The following is a 22615-nucleotide window of genomic DNA, read 5'->3' on the forward strand; positions in this document are numbered from 1 at the left end:
TTTTAAGAAAGCAAAAGTCTAATGTTTTAGAAAAGGATCTTTTATTATAGATCAGTCTGTGGTCTAGGCACATCTTAAAGTTGCAAACCGAAATTACCTCTCACAGATATCTCTCTCTCTCACACACACACACACTCTCACAGATATCTCTCTATCTCTCACTCACACACACAGATATCTCACTCTCTCACACACTCTCACAGATACCTCTCTCTCACACACACTCAGAGATATTTGTCTCTCTCTCTCACACACACTTTCACAGGTATCACTCTCTCACACACACAATGTCACAGTTATCTCTCTCTCTCACACAGATCTCTCTCTCTCACACACACACTCTCACAGATCTCTCTCTCTCTCACTCACTCACACAGATATCTCTCTCTCTCACTCACTCACACAGATATCTCTCTTTCTCTCACATACACAGATAGCACTCTCTCATATACACACACACACACACACACACTCTCTCTCACAGATATCTCTCTCTCTCTCTCGCACACACAGACACTCTCACTGATATCTCTCTCACACACACACACAGATATCTCTCTCTCTCACTCACACACACAGATATCTCTCTCACACACACACACAGATATCTCTCTCTCTCACTCACACAGATATCTCTCTCACACACACACAGATATCTCTCTCTCTCATACACACACAGATATCTCTCTCTCATACACACACAGATATCTCTCTCTCTCACACACACACACACACAGATATCTTTCTCACACACGCACACACACACACTCTCTCACAGATAACGCACTCACACAAACACTCTCACAGATATCTCTCTCTCACACACACTCTCTCACAGATAACGCACTCACACAAACACTCTCACAGATATCTCTCTCACACACACACTCTCACAGTTATCTCTCTCACAGATCTCTCATTCACACACACACACACTCACAGATATCTCTCTCTCTCACACATTCTCTCACAGATCTCTCATTCACACACACACACACACTCTCACAGGTATCTCTCTCTCACACACACACACACACTCTCACAGATCTCTCATTCACACACACACACACACACACACACTCTCACAGGTATCTCTCTCTCTCACACAGTTATCTCTCTCACACACACAGTTATCTCTCTCACACACTCTCTCAGATCACTCTCTCTCTACACACACACACACACTCATAGATCTCTCTCCCTCTCACACACACTCTCTCACAGATCTCTCTCTCACACACACACACTCTCACAGATCTCTCATTCACACACACCCACACAAACACTCTCACAGATATCTCTCTCTCACACACACACTCTCACAGTTATCTCTCTCACAGATCTCTCATTCACACACACACACTCTCACAGATATCTCTCTCTCACACACACACTCTCACAGATCTCTCATTCACACACACACACACTCTCACAGGTATCTCTCTCTCACACACACACACACTCACAGATCTCTCATTCACACACACACACACACTCTCACAGGTATCTCTCTCTCTCACACACACTCTCACAGGTATCTCTCTCTCTCACACACACTCTCACAGGTATCTCTCTCTCTCACACACACAGATATCTCTCTCACACACACAGTTATCTCTCTCACACACACAGTTATCTCTCTCTCACACTCTCTCAGATCACTCTCTCTCTACACACACACACACACTCATAGATCTCTCTCCCTCTCACACACACTCTCTCACAGATCTCTCTCTCTCTCTCACTCACACAGATATCTCTCTCGCACACACAGATATCTCTCTCTCACACACACAGATATCTCTCTTTCTCTCACATACACAGATAGCACTCTCTCATAGACACACACACACTCTCTCTCACAGATATCTCTCTCGCTCACACAGATATCTCTCTTTCTCTCACGTACACAGATAGCACTCTCTCATAGACACACACACACTCTCTCTCACAGATATCTCTCTCTCTCTCTCTCGCACACACAGATACCTCTCGCTCTCACACACACAGATATCTCTCGCTCACAGATACTCTCACTAATATCTCTCTCTCACACAGACACTCTCACTGATGTCTCTCTCACACACACACTCACAGATAGCTCTCTCTCACACAAACACAGATAGCTCTCTCTCACACACACACACAATGTCACAGTTATCTCTCTCTCTCACACATACACACACTCTCACAGGTATCTCTCTCTCACACACACACACACACTCTCACAGATCTCTCATTCACACACACACACACACACACACACTCTCACAGGTATCTCTCTCTCTCACACAGTTATCTCTCTCACACACACAGTTATCTCTCTCACACACTCTCTCAGATCACTCTCTCTCTACACACACACACACACTCATAGATCTCTCTCCCTCTCACACACACTCTCTCACAGATCTCTCTCTCACACACACACACTCTCACAGATCTCTCATTCACACACACCCACACAAACACTCTCACAGATATCTCTCTCTCACACACACACTCTCACAGTTATCTCTCTCACAGATCTCTCATTCACACACACACACTCTCACAGATATCTCTCTCTCACACACACACTCTCACAGATCTCTCATTCACACACACACACACTCTCACAGATCTCTCATTCACACACACACACACTCTCACAGGTATCTCTCTCTCACACACACACACACTCACAGATCTCTCATTCACACACACACACACACTCTCACAGGTATCTCTCTCTCTCACACACACTCTCACAGGTATCTCTCTCTCTCACACACACTCTCACAGGTATCTCTCTCTCTCACACACACAGATATCTCTCTCACACACACAGTTATCTCTCTCACACACACAGTTATCTCTCTCTCACACTCTCTCAGATCACTCTCTCTCTACACACACACACACACTCATAGATCTCTCTCCCTCTCACACACACTCTCTCACAGATCTCTCTCTCTCTCTCACTCACACAGATATCTCTCTCGCACACACAGATATCTCTCTCTCACACACACAGATATCTCTCTTTCTCTCACATACACAGATAGCACTCTCTCATAGACACACACACACTCTCTCTCACAGATATCTCTCTCGCTCACACAGATATCTCTCTTTCTCTCACGTACACAGATAGCACTCTCTCATAGACACACACACACTCTCTCTCACAGATATCTCTCTCTCTCTCTCTCGCACACACAGATACCTCTCGCTCTCACACACACAGATATCTCTCGCTCACAGATACTCTCACTAATATCTCTCTCTCACACAGACACTCTCACTGATGTCTCTCTCACACACACACTCACAGATAGCTCTCTCTCACACAAACACAGATAGCTCTCTCTCACACACACACACAATGTCACAGTTATCTCTCTCTCTCACACATACACACACTCTCACAGATCTCTCTCTCTCTCGCACACACATAGATATCTCTCTCTCACACGCACAAAATATCTTTCACTCACACACACACTCTCACAGATATCTCACTCACACACACACTCTCGCAGATATCTCTCCCTCTCGCACACACAGATACCTCTCTCTCACACACACACAGATACCTCTCTCTCACACACACACAGATATCTCTCTCTCTCTCACACACACACACACACACATATCTCTCTCTCTCAAACACCCTCTCACAGGTATCTCTCTCTCACACACACACAGATACCTCTCTCTCACTCAGATATCTCTCTCTCTCTCACACACATATCTCTCTCTCACACACACACATATCTCTCTCTCACACACACACATATCTCTCTCTCACACACACACATATCTCTCTCTCACACACACACAATGTCAGTTATCTCTCTCTCTCACACACACACTCTCACAGATATCTCTCTCTCACACACACACTCTCACAGATATCTCACTCTCACACACATCCTCACACATATCTCTCTCTCACACACACACACACACAATGTCACAGTTATCTCTCTCTCTCACACACACACACACACTCTCACATATCTCTCTCTCACACACACTCTCACAGATCTCTCTCTCTCTACACACATACTCTCATAGATCTCTCTCTCTCTACACACACACACACTCTCAGAGATCTGTCTCTCTCTCTCTCAAACAGATATCTCTCTCTCTCACACACACTCTCACAGATATCTCTCTCTCACACACACACTCTCACAGATATCTCTCTCTCACACACACACATATCTCTCTCTCTCACACACACAGATATCTCTCTCTCTCACGCACAAAATATCTCTCTCTCACACACACACAATGTCAGTTATCTCTCTCTCTCACACACACACTCTCACAGATATCTCTCTCTCACACACACACACTCTCACAGATATCTCTCTCTCTCTCACACACACTCACACAGATATCTCTCTCTCTCACACACACAGATATCTCTCTCTCACACACACACACTCTCACAGATATCTCTCTCTCATACACACACACTCACAGATATCTCTCTCTCACACACACAGATATCTCTCTCTCACACACACAGATATCTCTCTCTCACACACACACACAGATATCTCTCTCTCACACACACACACAGATATCTCTCCCACACACACACTCTCACAGATATCTCTCTCTCACACACTCACAGATATCTCTCTCACACACACTCACAGATATCTCTGTCTCTCTCTCACTCACACAGATATCTCTCTCTCTCTCACACACAGATACCTCATTCACACACAGTCTCACAGATATCTCTCTCTCACACACATCCTCACAGATATCTCTCTCACACACACACACACACACACAATGTCACAGTTATCTCTCTCTCTCACACACAGATACCTCACTCACACACAGTCTCACAGATATCTCTCTCTCACACACATCCTCACAGATATCTCTCTCACACACACACACACACACAATGTCACAGTTATCTCTCTCTCTCACACACACACACTCACTCTCACAGATATCTCTCTCTCACACACAGATATCTCTCTCTCACACACACACAGTTATCTCTCTCTCACACTCTCACAGATCTCTCTCTCTCTACACACACACACACACTTTCAGAGATCTCTCTCTCTCCCACACACAGATATCTCTCTCTCACACACACACAGTTATCTCTCTCTCACACTCTCACAGATCTCTCTCTCTCTACACACATACTCTCATAGATCTCTCTCTCTCTACACACACACACACACACACACACTCTCACAGATCTCTCTCTCTCACTCACACACACAGATATCTCTCTTTCTCTCACACACACAGATAGCACTCTCTCATACACACACACACACGCACACTCTCTCACAGATATCTCTCTCTCTCTCGCGCACACAGATATCTCTCTCTCACACACACACAGTTCTCTCTCTCTCTCTCTACACACATACTCTCATAGATCTCTCTCTCTCTACACACACACACACACTCTCAGAGATCTCTCTCTCTCACTCACACAGATATCTCTCTCTCACACACACACTCTCACAGATATCTCTCTCTCACACACACACTCTCACAGATATCTCTCTCTCACACACACACTCTCACAGATATCTCTCTCCCTCTTACACACACACACTCTCACAGATATCTCTCTCTCACACACACTCACACAGATATCTCTCTCTCTCACACACAGATATCTCTCTCTCTCTCTCACACACACAGATATCTCTCTCTCTCTCACACACACACAGATATCTCTCTCTCACACACACACACAGATATCTCTCTCTCACACACACACACAGATATCTCTCTCTCACACACACACACAGATATCTCTCTCTCACACACACACACAGATATCTCTCTCTCACACACACACACAGATATCTCTCTCTCACACACACAGATATCTCTCTCTCTCTCTCACACACACAGATATCTCTCTCTCTCTCTCACACACACAGATATCTCTCTCTCTCTCACACACACACAGATATCTCTCTCTCTCTCACACACACACAGATATCTCTCTCTCACACACACACACAGATATCTCTCTCTCACACACACACACAGATATCTCTCTCTCACACACACACACAGATATCTCTCTCTCACACACACACAGATATCTCTCTCTCACACACACAGATATCTCTCTCTCTCTCTCTCACACACACACACAGATATCTCTCTCTCACACACACACAGATATCTCTCTCTCTCTCTCACACACATAGATATCTCTCTCTCTCTCTCACACACACAGATATCTCTCTCTCACACACAGATATCTCTCTCTCTCACACACACACAGATATCTCTCCCACACACACACTCTCACAGATATCTCTCTCACACACACTCACAGATATCTCTCTCACACACTCTCACAGATATCTCTCTCACACACTCTCACAGATATCTCTCTCACACACTCTCACAGATATCTCTCTCTCTCACACACACATATCTCTCTCTCACACGCACAAAATATCTCTCTCTCACACGCACACAATGTCAGTTATCTCTCTCTCTCACACACACACTCTCACAGATATCTCTCTCTCTCTTACACACACACACTCACACAGATATCTCTCTCTCTCACACACACACAGATATCTCTCTCTCTCACACACACACACAGATATCTCTCTCTCTCACACACACAGATATCTCTCTCTCACACACACACACAGATATCTCTCTCTCACACACACACACAGATATCTCTCTCACACACACACACAGATATCTCTCTCACACACACACACACAGATATCTCTCTCACACACACACACACAGATATCTCTCTCACACACACACACACAGATATCTCTCTCACACACACACACACAGATATCTCTCTCACACACACACACACAGATATCTCTCTCTCACACACACACAGATATCTCTCTCTCACACACACACAGATATCTCTCTCTCACACACACTCACACAGATATCTCTCTCTCTCTCACACACACACAGATATCTCTCTCTCACACACACACAGATATCTCTCTCTCACACACACACAGATATCTCCCTCTCACACACACAGATATCTCCCTCTCACACACACAGATATCTCTCTCCCACACACACAGATATCTCTCTCCCACACACACACTCTCACAGATATCTCTCTCTCACACACTCACAGATATCTCTCTCACACACACTCACAGATATTTCTCTCACACACACTCACAGATATCTCTCTCACACACACTCACAGATATCTCTGTCTCTCTCTCACTCACACAGATATTTCTCTCTCTCTCTCTCACACACAGATACCTCTCTCTCTCACTCACACAGATACCTCACTCACACACAGTCTCACAGATATCTCTCTCTCACACACATCCTCACAGATATCTCTCTCTCACACACACACACACAGTTATCTCTCTCTCTCACACACACACACAGTTATCTCTCTCTCTCACACACACACACACACTCTCACAGATATCTCTCTCTCACACACAGATATCTCTCTCTCTCACACACACAGTTATCTCTCTCTCACACTCTCACAGATCTCTCTCTCTCTCTCTACACACATACTCTCATAGATCTCTCTCTCTCTCTACACACACACACTCTCACAGATATCTCTCTCTCTCTCACTCACACAGATATCTCTCTCTCTCACTCACACACACAGATATCTCTCTTTCTCTCACATACACAGATAGCACTCTCTCATAAACACACACTCTCTCACAGATACCTCTCGCTCTCACACACACATATCTCTCGCTCACACAGACACTCTCACTGATATCTCTCTCACACACACACAATGTCACAGTTATTTCTCTCTCTCTCTCACACACACTCTCACAGATCTCTCACTCACACACACACTCTCACAGATCTCTCTCACACACACACACTCTCACAGATCTCTCTCACACACACACACACACACACTCTCACAGATCTCTCTCTCTCACACACACACTCACAGATATCTCTCTCTCACACACACACACTCACAGATATCTCTCTCTCACACACACACATATCTCTCTCACACACACACACAGATACCTCTCTCTCACACAAACACAGGTATCTCTCTCTCTCTTTCACACACACACAGATCGCACTCTCTCATATACACACACACACACAATATCTCACAGATATCTCTCTCTCTCACACACACACACAGATACCTCTCTCTCACACACACACACTCTCACAGATCTCTCTCACACACACACACACACAGATATCTCTCTCTCTCACACACACTCTCACAGATCTCTCTCACACACACACACACACACACACAGATATCTCTCTCTCTCACACACACTCTCACAGATATCGCACTCAAACACACACTCTCACAGGTATCTCTCTCTCACACACACACACTCTCAGATATCTCTCTCTCACACACACACACACTCTCAGATATCTCTCTCTCACACACACAAAATATCTCTCTCACACACAAATATCTCTCTCTCTCACACACACACACACACACAGATATCTCTCTCTCTACACACACACACTCTCACAGATCTCTCTCTCTCTCTCACACACACAGATATCTCTCTTTCTCTCACATACACAGATAGCACTCTCTCATAGACACACACACTCTCTCACAGATATCTCTCTCTCTCACTCACACACACAGATATCTCTCTCTCTCTCTCACTCACACAGATATCTCTCTTTCTCTCACATACACAGATAGCACTCTCTCATATACACACTCTCTCACAGATATCTCTCTCTCTCACTCACACAGATATCTCTCTCTCTCACTCACACAGATATCTCTCTCTCTCACTCACACACACAGATATCTCTCTCTCACACACTCTCTCACAGATATCTCTCTCTCTCACTCACACAGATATCTCTCTCTCTCACTCACACAGATATCTCTCTCTCTCACTCACACACACAGATATCTCTCTCTCACACACAGATATCTCTCTTTCTCTCACATACACAGATAGCACTCTCTCACACACACACACACTCTCTCACAGATATCTCTCTCTCTGTCGCACACACAGATATCTCTCGCTCACACAGACACTCTCACTGATATCTCTCTCACACACACACTCTCACTGATATCTCTCTCACACACACACACACACAGATAGCTCTCTCTCACACACACACACAGGTATCTCTCTCTCTCACACACACAGGTATCTCTCTCTCTCACACACAGATACCTCTCTCTCACTCACAGATATCTCTATCTCTCTCTCACACACACACACAGATATCTCTCTCTCACACACACACAGATATCTCTCTCACACACACACACAGATATCTCTCTCACACACACACACAGATATCTCTCTCACACACACACACAGATATCTCTCTCACACACACACACAGATATCTTTCTCTCACATACACAGATAGCACTATCTCATACACACACACACACACACACTCTCACAGATATCTCTCTCTCTCACACACACACAGATATCTCTCTTTCTCTCACATACACAGATAGCACTCTCTCTCACACACACAGATATCTCTCTTTCTCTCACTCACACACAGATATCTCTCTCTCACACACACACACAGGTATCTCTCTCTCTCACACACACAGGTATCTCTCTCTCTCACACACACAGGTATCTCTCTCTCACTCACAGATATCTCTATCTCTCTCTCACACACACACACAGATATCTCTCTCTCACACACACACAGATATCTCTCTCACACACACACACAGATATCTTTCTCTCACATACACAGATAGCACTCTCTCATACACACACACACACACACACACACTCTCACAGATATCTCTCTCTCTCTCACACACACAGATATCTCTCTTTCTCTCACATACACAGATAGCACTCTCTCTCACACACACAGATATCTCTCTTTCTCTCACATACACAGATAGCACTCTCTCATACACACACACACTCTCACAGATATCTCTCTCTCACACACACACTCTCACAGATATCTCTTTCACACAGACACTCTCACTGATGTCTCTCTCTCACACACACACACACACACAGATATCTCTCACTCACTCACACACACAGATATCTCTCACTCACACACACACACAGATAGCACTCTCTCATACACACACACAGATAGCACTCTCTCATACACACACACAGATAGCACTCTCTCATACACACACACACACACTCTCTCACAGATATCTCTCTCTCTCACACACACATATATCTCTCTCTCACACAGACACTCTCACAGATATCTCTCACATACACACACACAGATATCTCTCTCACATACACACACACAGATATCTCTCTCTCACACAGACACTCTCACTGATGTCTCTCTCTCACACACACACACTGTCCCTCTCTCTCTCACACACACACAGTTATCTCTCTCACACACACAGATATCTCTCTCACACACAAACTCTCACAGATCTCTCTCACTCACATAGATATCTCTCTCTCTCACACACACAGATATCTCTCTCTCACACTCACACACAGATATCCCTCTCTCACACACACAGATATCCCTCTCTCTCACACACACAGATATCCCTCTCTCTCACACACACAGATATCTCTCTCTCTCTCACACACACAGATATCTCTCTCTCTCACACACACAGATATCTCTCTTTCTCTCACATACACAGATAGCACTCTCTCATAAACACACACACACACACTCTCTCACAGATATCTCTCTCTCACAGATATCTCTCTCTCACAGATATCTCTCTCTCACACACACACAGTTATCTCTCTCTCTCACACTCTCACAGATCTCTCTCTCTCTACACACATACTCTCATAGATCTCTCTCTCTCTACACACACACACACACACACACACACTCTCACAGATATCTCTCTCTCACACACACTCTCACAGATCTCTCTCTCTGATATACCCCACACCCCTCACTGTCACACACTCTGATATACCCCACACCCCTCACTGTAACACACCCTGATATACCCCACACCCCTCACTGTAACACACCCTGATATACCCCACACCCCTCACTGTAACACTCTCTGATATACCCCACACCCCTCACTGTAACACACCATGATATACCCCACACCCCTCACTGAAACACTCTCTGATATACCCCACACCCCTCACTGTAACACACCCTGATATACCACACACCCCTCACTGTAATACACCCTGATATACCCCACACCCCTCACTGTAACACTCTCTGATATACCGCACACCCCTCACTGTAACACTCTCTGATATAACCCACACCCCTCACTGTAACACTCTCTGATATACCCCACACCCCTCACTGTAACACACTCTGATATACCCCACACCCCTCACTGTAAAACACTCTGATATACCCCACACCCCTCACTGTAACACACCCTGATATACCCCACACCCCTCACTGTAACACTCTCTGATATAACCCACACCCCTCACTGTAACACACTCTGATATACCCCTCACTGTAACACACTCTGATATACCCCACACCCCTCACTGTAACACACCCTGATATACCCCACACCCCTCACTGTAACACCCTCTGATATAACCCACACCCCTCACTGTAACACACTCTGATATACCCCTCACTGTAACACTCTCTGATATACCCCACACCCCTCACTGTAACACACCCTGATATACCCCACACCCCTCACTGTAACACACACTGATATACCCCACACCCCTCACTGTAACACACCCTGATAAACCCCACACCCCTCACTGTAACACTCTCTGATATACCCCACACACCTCACTGTAACACACCCTGATATACCCCACACCCCTCACTGTAACACACCCTGATATACCCCACACCCCTCACTGTAACACACCCTGATATACCCCACATCCCTCACTGTAACACACCCTGATATACCCCACACCCCTCACTGTAACACACCCTGATATACCCCACACCCCTCACTGTAATACACCCTGATATACCCCACACCCCTCACTGTAACACTCTCTGATATACCCCACACCCCTCACTGTAACACACTCTGATATACCCCACACCCCTCACTGTAACACACCCTGATATACCCCACACCCCTCACTGTAACACACCCTGATATACCCCACACCCCTCACTGTAACATACCCTGATATACCCCACACCCCTCACTGTAAAACACTGATATACCCCACACCCCTCACTGTAACACACCCTGATATACCCCACACCCCTCACTGTAACACTCTCTGATATACCCCACACCCCTCACTGTAATACACCCTGATATACCCCACACCCCTCACTGTAACACACCCTGATATACCCCACACTGTAACACTCTCTGATATACCCCACACCCCTCACTGTAACACTCTCTGATATACCCCACACCCCTCATTGTAACACACCCTGATATACCCCACACCCCTCACTGTAACACACCCTGATATATCCCACACCCCTCACTGTAACACACCCTGATATACTCCACACCCCTCACTGTAACACACCCTGATATACTCCACACCCCTCACTGAAACACACCCTGATATACCCCACACCCCTCACTGTAACACTCTGATATACCCCACACCCCTCACTGTAACAGTCTCTGATATACCCCACACCCCTCACTGTCACACTCTCTGATATACCCCACACCCCTCACTGTAACACACTCTGATATACCCCACACCTCTCACTGTAACACTCTCTGATATACCCCACACCCCTCACTGTAACACTCTCTGATATACCCCACACCCCGCACTGTAACACACCCTGATATACCACACACCCCTCACTGTAACACTCTCTGATATACCCCTCACTGTAACACACCCTGATATACCCCACACCCCTCACTGTAACACACCCTGATATACCCCATACCCCACACCCCTCACTGTAACACTCCCTGATATACCCCACACCCCTCACTGTAACACACTCTGATATACCCCACACCCCTCACTGTAACACTCTCTGATATACCCCACACCCCTCATTGTAACACACTCTGATATACCCCACACCCCTCACTGTAACACTCTCTGATATACCCCACACCCCTCATTGTAACACACTCTGATATACCCCACACCCCTCACTGTAACACACTCTGATATACCCCGCACCCCTCACTGTAACACTCTCTGATATACCCCACACCCCTCATTGTAACACACTCTGATATACCCCACACCCCTCACTGTAACACACTCTGATATACCCCACACCCCTCACTGTAACACACCCTGATATACCCCACACCCCTCACTGTAACACACCCTGATATACCCCACACCCCTCACTGTAACACTCTCTGATATACCCCACACCCCTCACTGTAACACTCTCTGATATACCCCACACCCCTCACTGTAACACACCCTGATATACCCCACACCCCTCACTGTAACACACCCTGATATACCCCATACCCCACACCCCTCACTGTAACACACTCTGATATACCCCACACCCCTCACTGTAACACACCCTGACATACCCCACACCCCTCACTGTAACACACCCTGATATACCCCACACCCCTCACTGTAACACTCTCTGATATACCCCACACCCCTCACTGTAACACTCTCTGATATACCCCACACCCCTCACTGTAACACACCCTGATATACCCCACACCCCTCACTGTAACACACCCTGATATACCCCACACCCCTCACTGTAACACACCCTGATATACCCCACACCCCTCACTGTAACACTCTCTGATATACCCCACACCCCTCACTGTAACACACCCTGATATACCCCACACCCCTCACTGTAACACTCCCTGATATACCCCACCCCCCTCACTGTAACACACCCTGATATACCCCACACCCCTCACTGTAACAGTCTCTGATATACTCCACACCCCTCACTGTAACACACCCTGATATACCCCACACCCCTCACTGTAACACACCCTGATATACCCCACACCCCTCACTGTAACACTCCCTGATATACCCCACACCCCTCACTGTAACACACCCTGATATACCCCACACCCCTCACTGTAACACACCCTGATATACCCCACACCCCTCACTGTAACACACCCTGATATACCCCACACCCCTCACTGTAACACTCCCTGATATACCCCACACCCCTCACTGTAACACACCCTGATATACCCCACACCCCTCACTGTAACACACCCTGATATACCCCACACCCCTCACTGTAACACACCCTGATATACCCCACACCCCTCACTGTAACACTCTCTGATATAACCCACACCCCTCACTGTAACACACCCTGATATACCCCACACCCCTCACTGTAACACACCCTGATATACCCCACACCCCTCACTGTAACACTCCCTGATATACCCCACACCCCTCACTGTAACACACCCTGATATACCCCACACCCCTCACTGTAACACACCCTGATATACCCCACACCCCTCACTGTAACACACCCTGATATACCCCACACCCCTCACTGTAACACTCCCTGATATACCCCACACCCCTCACTGTAACACACCCTGATATACCCCACACCCCTCACTGTAACACACCCTGATATACCCCACACCCCTCACTGTAACACACCCTGATATACCCCACACCCCTCACTGTAACACACCCTGATATACCCCACACCCCTCACTGTAACACTCCCTGATATACCCCACACCCCTCACTGTAACACACCCCGATATACCCCCACACCCCTCACTGTAACACACCCTGATATACCCCACACCCCTCACTGTAACACACCCTGATATACCCCACACCCCTCACTGTAACACTCTCTGATATACCCCACACCCCTCACTGTAACACACCCTGATATACCCCACACCCCTCACTGTAACACACCCTGATATACCCCTCACTATAACACTCCCTGATCTACCCCACACCCCTCACTGTAACACACCCTGATATACCCCACACCCCTCACTGTAACACACCCTGATATACCCCACACCCCTCACTGTAACACACCCTGATATACCCCACACCCCTCACTGTAACACACCCTGATATACCCCACACCCCTCACTGTAACACACCCTGATATACCCCACACCCCTCACTGTAACACACTCTGATATACCCCACACCCCTCACTGTAACACTCCCTGATATACCCCACACCCATCACTGTAACACTCTCTGATATACCCCACACCCCTCACTGTAACACTCTCTGATATACCCCACACCCCTCACTGTAACACACCCTGATATACCCCACACCCCTCACTGTAACGCACACTGATATACCCCACACCCCTCACTGTAACACTCTCTGATATACCCCACACCCCTCACTGTAACACTCTCTGATATACCCCACACACCTCACTGTAACAATCTCTGATATACCCCACACCCCTCACTGTAACACTCTCTGATATACCCCACACCCCTCACTGTAACACACCCTGATATACCCCACACCCCTCACTGTAACACACCCTGATATACCCCACACCCCTCACTGTAACGCACCCTGATATACCCCACACCCCTCACTGTAACACACCCTGATATACCCCACACCCCTCACTGTAACACTCTCTGATCTACCCCACACCCCTCACTGTAACAATCTCTGATATACCCCACACCCCTCACTGTAACACACCCTGATATACCCCACACCCCTCACTGTAACACACTCTGATATACCCCACACCCCTCACTGTAACACTCTCTGATATAACCCACACCCCTCACTGTAACACACCCTGATATACCCCACACCCCTCACTGTAACACTCTCTGATATAACCCACACCCCTCACTGTAACACACTCTGATATACCCCACACCCCTCACTGTAACACACCCTGATATACCCCACACCCCTCACTGTAACACACCCTGATATACCCCACACCCCTCACTGTAACACTCTCTGATATAACCCACACCCCTCACTGTAACACACCCTGATATACCCCACACCCCTCACTGTAACACTCTCTGATATAACCCACACCCCTCACTGTAACACACTCTGATATACCCCACACCCCTCACTGTAACACTCTCTGATATACCCCACACCCCTCACTGTAACACACTCTGATATACCCCACACCCCTCACTGTAACACTCTCTGATATACCCCACACCCCTCACTGTAACACACTCTGATATACCCCACACCCCTCACTGTAACACACCCTGATATACCCCACACCCCTCACTGTAACACACCCTGATATACCCCACACCCCTCACTGTAACACACCCTGATATACCCCACACCCCTCACTGTAACACTCTCTGATATACCCCACATCCCTCACTGTAACACTCTCTGATATACCCCACACCCCTCACTGTAACACACCCTGATATACCCCACACCCCTCACTGTAACACTCTCTGATATACCCCACATCCCTCACTGTAACACTCTCTGATATACCCCACACCCCTCACTGTAACACACTCTGATATACCCCACACCCCTCACTGTAACACACTCTGATATACCCCACACCCCTCACTGTAACACACCCTGATATACCCCACACCCCTCACTGTAACACACCCTGATATACCCCACACCCCTCACTGTAACACTCTCTGATATACCACACACCCCTCACTGTAACACACCCTGATATACCCCACACCCCTCACTGTAACACTCCCTGATATACCCCACACCCCTCACTGTAACACTCTCTGATATACCCCACACCCCTCACTGTAACACACTCTGATATACCCCACACCCCTCACTGTAACACACCCTGATATACCCCACACCCCTCACTGTAACACACCCTGATATACCCCACACCCCTCACTGTAACACACCCTGATATACCCCACACCCCTCACTGTAACACTCCCTGATATACCCCACACCCCTCACTGTAACACTCTCTGATATACCCCACACCCCTCACTGTAACACACTCTGATATACCCCACACCCCTCACTGTAACACACCCTGATATACCCCACACCCCTCACTGTAACACACCCTGATATACCCCACACCCCTCACTGTAACACACCCTGATATACCCCACACCCCACACCCCTCACTGTAACACACCCTGATATACCCCACACCCCTCACTGTAACACACCCTGATATACCCCACACCCCTCACTGTAACACACCCTGATATACCCCACACCCCTCACTGTAACACACCCTGATATACCCCACACCCCACACCCCTCACTGTAACACACCCTGATATACCCCACACCCCTCACTGTAACACACCCTGATATACCCCACACCCCTCACTGTAACACACCCTGATATACCCCACACCCCACACCCCTCACTGTAACACACCCTGATATACCCCACACCCCTCACTGTAACACACCCTGATATACCCCACACCCCTCACTGTAACACTCTCTGATATACCCCACACCCCTCACTGTAACACACCCTGATATACCCCACACCCCACACCCCTCACTGTAACACACCCTGATATACCCCACACCCCTCACTGTAACACACCCTGATATACCCCACACCCCTCACTGTAACACACCCTGATATACCCCACACCCCTCACTGTAACACTCTCTGATATACCCCACACCCCTCACTGTAACACACCCTGATATACCCCACACCCCACACCCCTCACTGTAACACACTCTGATATACCCCACACCCCTCACTGTAACACTCTCTGATATACCCCACACCCCTCACTGTAACACACCCTGATATACCCCACACCCCTCACTGTAACACACCCTGATATACCCCACACCCCTCACTGTAACACACCCTGATATACCCCACACCCCTCACTGTAACACACCCTGATATACCCCACACCCCTCACTGTAACACTCTCTGATATACCCCATACCCCTCACTGTAACACACCCTGATATACCCCACACCCCTCACTGTAACACTCTGATATACCCCACACCCCTCACTGTAACACACCCTGATATACCCCACACCCCTCACTGTAACACACCCTGATATACCCCACACCCCTCACTGTAACACACTCTGATATACCCCACACCCCTCACTGTAACACTCTCTGATATACACCACACCCCTCACTGTAACACACCCTGATATACCCCACACCCCTCACTGTAACACACCCTGATATACCCCACACCCCTCACTGTAACACTCTCTGATATACCCCATACCCCTCACTGTAACACACCCTGATATACCCCACACCCCTCACTGTAACACTCTGATATACCCCACACCCCTCACTGTAACACACCCTGATATACCCCACACCCCTCACTGTAACACACCCTGATATACCCCACACCCCTCACTGTAACACACCCTGATATACCCCACACCCCTCACTGTAACACACCCTGATATACCCCACACCCCTCACTGTAACACACCCTGATATACCCCACACCCCTCACTGTAACACTCTCTGATATACCCCACACCCCTCACTGTAACACACCCTGATATACCCCACACCCCTCACTGTAACACACCCTGATATACCCCACACCCCTCACTGTAACACTCTCTGATATAACCCACTGTGCCCTGCAGTACCGACAGCGTCCGCTGCGCCGGGAGTCGCGCTGTCTTGGGAGGGTGGAATGTCCGGAAGTGACGTGTGAGGGAAACAGGAAGTCGGAATGGGTGAGGGAGAGAGTGAGTGAATGGGGAAAGGGGGGAAAGCCTGAGCGCCTCTGAATGCTCTCTGTCGTCCTTTGTAAATAAAAATGTTGCAGTCCCCATGTTCTGGTTAAATGTTAGAGTGGATTGGCCATGCTAAATTACCCATAGTGCCCAGGGATGTGCAGGTTAGGGTGGATTGGCCGTGCTAAATTACCCATAGTGCCCAGGGATGTGCAGGTTAGGGTGGATTGGCCGTGCTAAATTACCCATAGTGCCCAGGGATGTGTAGGTTAGGGTGGATTGGCCGTGCTAAATTACCCATAGTGCCCAGGGATGTGTAGGTTAGGGTGGATTGGCCGTGCTAAATTACCCATAGTGCCCAGGGATGTGTAGGTTAGGGTGGATTGGCCGTGCTAAATTACCCATAGTGCCCAGGGATGTGTAGGTTAGGGTGGATTGTCCGTGCTAAATTACCCATAGTGCCCAGGGATATGCAGGTTAGGGTGGATTGGCCGTGCTAAATTACCCATAGTGCCCAGGGATGTGCAGGTTAGGGTGGATTGTCCATGCTAAATTACCCATAGTGCCCAGGGATGTGCAGGTTAGGGTGGATTGGCCATGCTAAATTACCCATAGTGCCCAGGGATGTGTAGGTTAGGGTGGATTGGCCATGCTAAGTTACCCATAGTGGTCAGGGTTTTGCTGAATAGGTTGGGTGAATGAATGGCAGTGTTTGGGTTGGTGTGGACTAGATGGGCTGAATGGCCTGCTTCCACATTGTCGGTTTGCTTTGATCCAAAGTCCCTCTTCAGTTCTGAAAGTGAAAGCCAATGCATCAACCTGTGTGTTGGGTGTGTGTGTGTGTGTGTGTTGGGAAGGGGGGGGGGTGGGTTGAGGTGCGTGTCGGTGCGTTGGGTAGGGGGGGGTGGGTTGAGGTGCGTGTCGGTGATTTGGGTTGGGGGGGTGGGTTGAGGTGCGTGTCGGTGTGTTGGGTGGGGGGGGTGGGTTGAGGTGCGTGTCGGTGCGTTGGGTAGGGGGGGGTGGGTTGAGGTGCGTGTCGGTGCGTTGGGAAGGGGGGGGTGGGTTGAGGTGCGTGTCGGTGCGTTGGGTAGGGGGGGGTGGGTTGAGGTGCGTGTCGGTGCGTTGGGTAGGGGGGGGTGGGTTGAGGTGCGTGTCGGTGATTTGGGTTGGGGGGGTGGGTTGAGGTGCGTGTCGGTGTGTTGGGTAGGGGGGGTGGGTTGAGGTGCGTGTCGGTGCGTTGGGTAGGGGGGGTGGGTTGAGGTGCGTGTCGGTGCGTTGGGTAGGGGGTGTATTCGGGGTGTGTGTTGAGGGGCGTGTCTGTGCGTTGGGTAGGGGGTGTATTCGGGGTGTGTGTTGAGGGGCGTGTCTGTGCGTTGGGTAGGGGGTGTATTCGGGGTGTGTGTTGAGGGGCGTGTCTGTGCGTTGGGTAGGGGGTGTATTCGGGGTGTGTGTTGAGGGGCGTGTCTGTGCGTTGGGTAGGGGGTGTATTCGGGGTGTGTGTTGAGGGGCGTGTCTGTGCGTTGGGTAGGGGGTGTATTCGGGGTGTGTGTTGAGGGGCGTGTCTGTGCGTTGGGTAGGGGGTGTGTTCGGGGTGTGTGTTGAGGGGCGTGTCTGTGCGTTGGGTAGGGGGTGTATTCGGGGTGTGTGTTGAGGGGCGTGTCTGTGCGTTGGGTAGGGGGTGTATTCGGGGTGTGTGTTGAGGGGCGTGTCTGTGCGTTGGGTAGGGGGTGTATTCGGGGTGTGTGTTGAGGGGCGTGTCTGTGCGTTGGGTAGGGGGTGTGTTCGGGGTGTGTGTTGACGGGCGTGTCTGTGCGTTGGGTAGGGGTGTGTTCGGGGTGTGTGTTGAGGGGCGTGTCTGTGCGTTGGGTAGGGGGTGTATTCGGGGTGTGTGTTGAGGTGCGTGTCTGTGCGTTGGGTAGGGGGTGTATTCGGGGTGTGTGTTGAGGGGCGTGTCTGTGCGTTGGGTAGGGGGTGTATTCGGGGTGTGTGTTGAGGGGCGTGTCTGTGCGTTGGGTAGGGGGTGTATTCGGGGTGTGTGTTGAGGGGCGTGTCTGTGCGTTGGGTAGGGGGTGTATTCGGGGTGTGTGTTGAGGGGCGTGTCGGTGCGTTGGGTAGGGGGTGTGTTGGGGGTGTGTGTTGAGGGGCGTGTCGGTGCGTTGGGTAGGGGGTGTGTTGGGGGTGTGTGTTGAGGGGCGTGTCTGTGCGTTGGGTAGGGGTGGGTGTGTTGGGGTGTGTGTTGAGGGGCGTGTCTGTGCGTTGGGTAGGGGGTGTATTCGGGGTGTGTGTTGAGGGGCGTGTCTGTGCGTTGGGTAGGGGGTGTATTCGGGGTGTGTGTTGAGGGGCGTGTCTGTGCGTTGGGTAGGGGGTGTATTCGGGGTGTGTGTTGAGGGGCGTGTCGGTGCGTTGGGTAGGGGGTGTGTTGGGGGTGTGTGTTGAGGGGCGTGTCTGTGCGTTGGGTAGGGGGTGTATTCGGGGTGTGTGTTGAGGGGCGTGTCGGTGCGTTGGGTAGGGGGTGTGTTGGGGGTGTGTGTTGAGGGGCGTGTCTGTGCGTTGGGTAGGGGGTGTATTCGGGGTGTGTGTTGAGGTACGTGTCTGTGCTTTGGGTAGGGGGTGTATTCGGTGTGTATGTTGAGGTGCGTGTCGGTGCGTTGGGTAGGGGGTGTATTCGGGGTGTGTGTTGAGGTGCGTGTCTGTGCGTTGGGTAGGGGGTGTATTCGGGGTGTGTGTTGAGGTGCGTGTCTGTGCGTTGGATAGGGGGTGTATTCGGGGTGTGTGTTGAGGTGCGTGTCTGTGCGTTGGGTAGGGGGTGTATTCGGGGTGTGTGTTGAGGGGCGTGTCTGTGCGTTGGGTAAGGGGTGTATTCGGGGTGTGTGTTGATTGCATGTCAGTGCGTTGGGTAGGGGGTGTATTCGGGGTGTGTGTTGATTGCGTGTCTGTGCGTTGGGTAAGGGGTGTATTCGGGTTGTGTGTTGAGGGGCGTGTCTGTGCGTTGGGTTGGGGGTGTGTGTTGAGGTGCGTGTCTGTGCGTTGGGTAGGGGGTGTATTCGGGGTGTGTGTTGAGGTGCGTGTCTGTGCGTTGGGTAAGGGGTGTATTCGGGGTGTGTGTTGAGGGGCGTGTCGGTGCGTTGGGTAGGGGGTGTGTTGGGGGTGTATGTGTGTTGAGGTGCGTGGGTAGGGGGTGTGTTGGCGGTGTGTGTGGGTTGAGGTGTGTGTCTGTGTGTTAGGGGTCAGTGCCTGTGTGTGGCATGTGTGAGTGTATGCTTTAGATAGAGTAAGAGCGTTAGAGACACACAGGGACAGCCCGGGGAGAGAGAGAGAGACACACACAGAGACAGCCCGGGGAGAGAGAGAGAGAGAGACACACAGAGACAGCCCGGGGAGAGAGAGAGAGAGACACACAGAGACAGCCCGGGGAGAGAGAGTGTTAGAGAGACATGGACAGCCCGGGGAGAGAGAGAGAGTGTGTTAGAGAGACACAGGGACAGACCGGGGAGAGAGAGAGAGTGTTAGAGAGACACAGGGACAGCCCGGGGAGAGAGAGAGAGTGTGTTAGAGAGACACAGGGACAGCCCGGGGAGAGAGAGACAGTGTGTTAGAGAGACACAGGGTCAGCCCGGGGAGAGAGAGAGTGTGTTAGAGAGACACAGAGACAGACCGGGGAGAGAGAGAGTGTGTTAGAGAGACACAGGGACAGACCGGGGAGAGAGAGAGAGTGTTAGAGAGACACAGAGACAGCCCGGGGAGAGAGAGAGAGAGTGTGTTAGAGAGACACAGGGACAGCTCGGGGAGAGAGAGTGTGTTAGAGACACAGAGACAGACCGGGGAGAGAGAGAGAGAGTGTGTTAGAGAGACACAGGGACAGCCCGGGGAGAGAGAGAGAGAGAGAGTGTGTTAGAGAGACACAGGGACAGCCCGGGGAGAGAGAGAGAGAGTGTGTTAGAGAGACACAGGGACAGACCGGGGAGAGAGAGTGTGTTAGAGAGACACAGGGACAGACCGGGGAGAGAGAGAGTGTTA

This window comes from Chiloscyllium punctatum, chromosome 36 (assembly GCF_047496795.1).
Source record: "Chiloscyllium punctatum isolate Juve2018m chromosome 36, sChiPun1.3, whole genome shotgun sequence".
Classification (NCBI taxonomy): domain Eukaryota; kingdom Metazoa; phylum Chordata; class Chondrichthyes; order Orectolobiformes; family Hemiscylliidae; genus Chiloscyllium; species Chiloscyllium punctatum.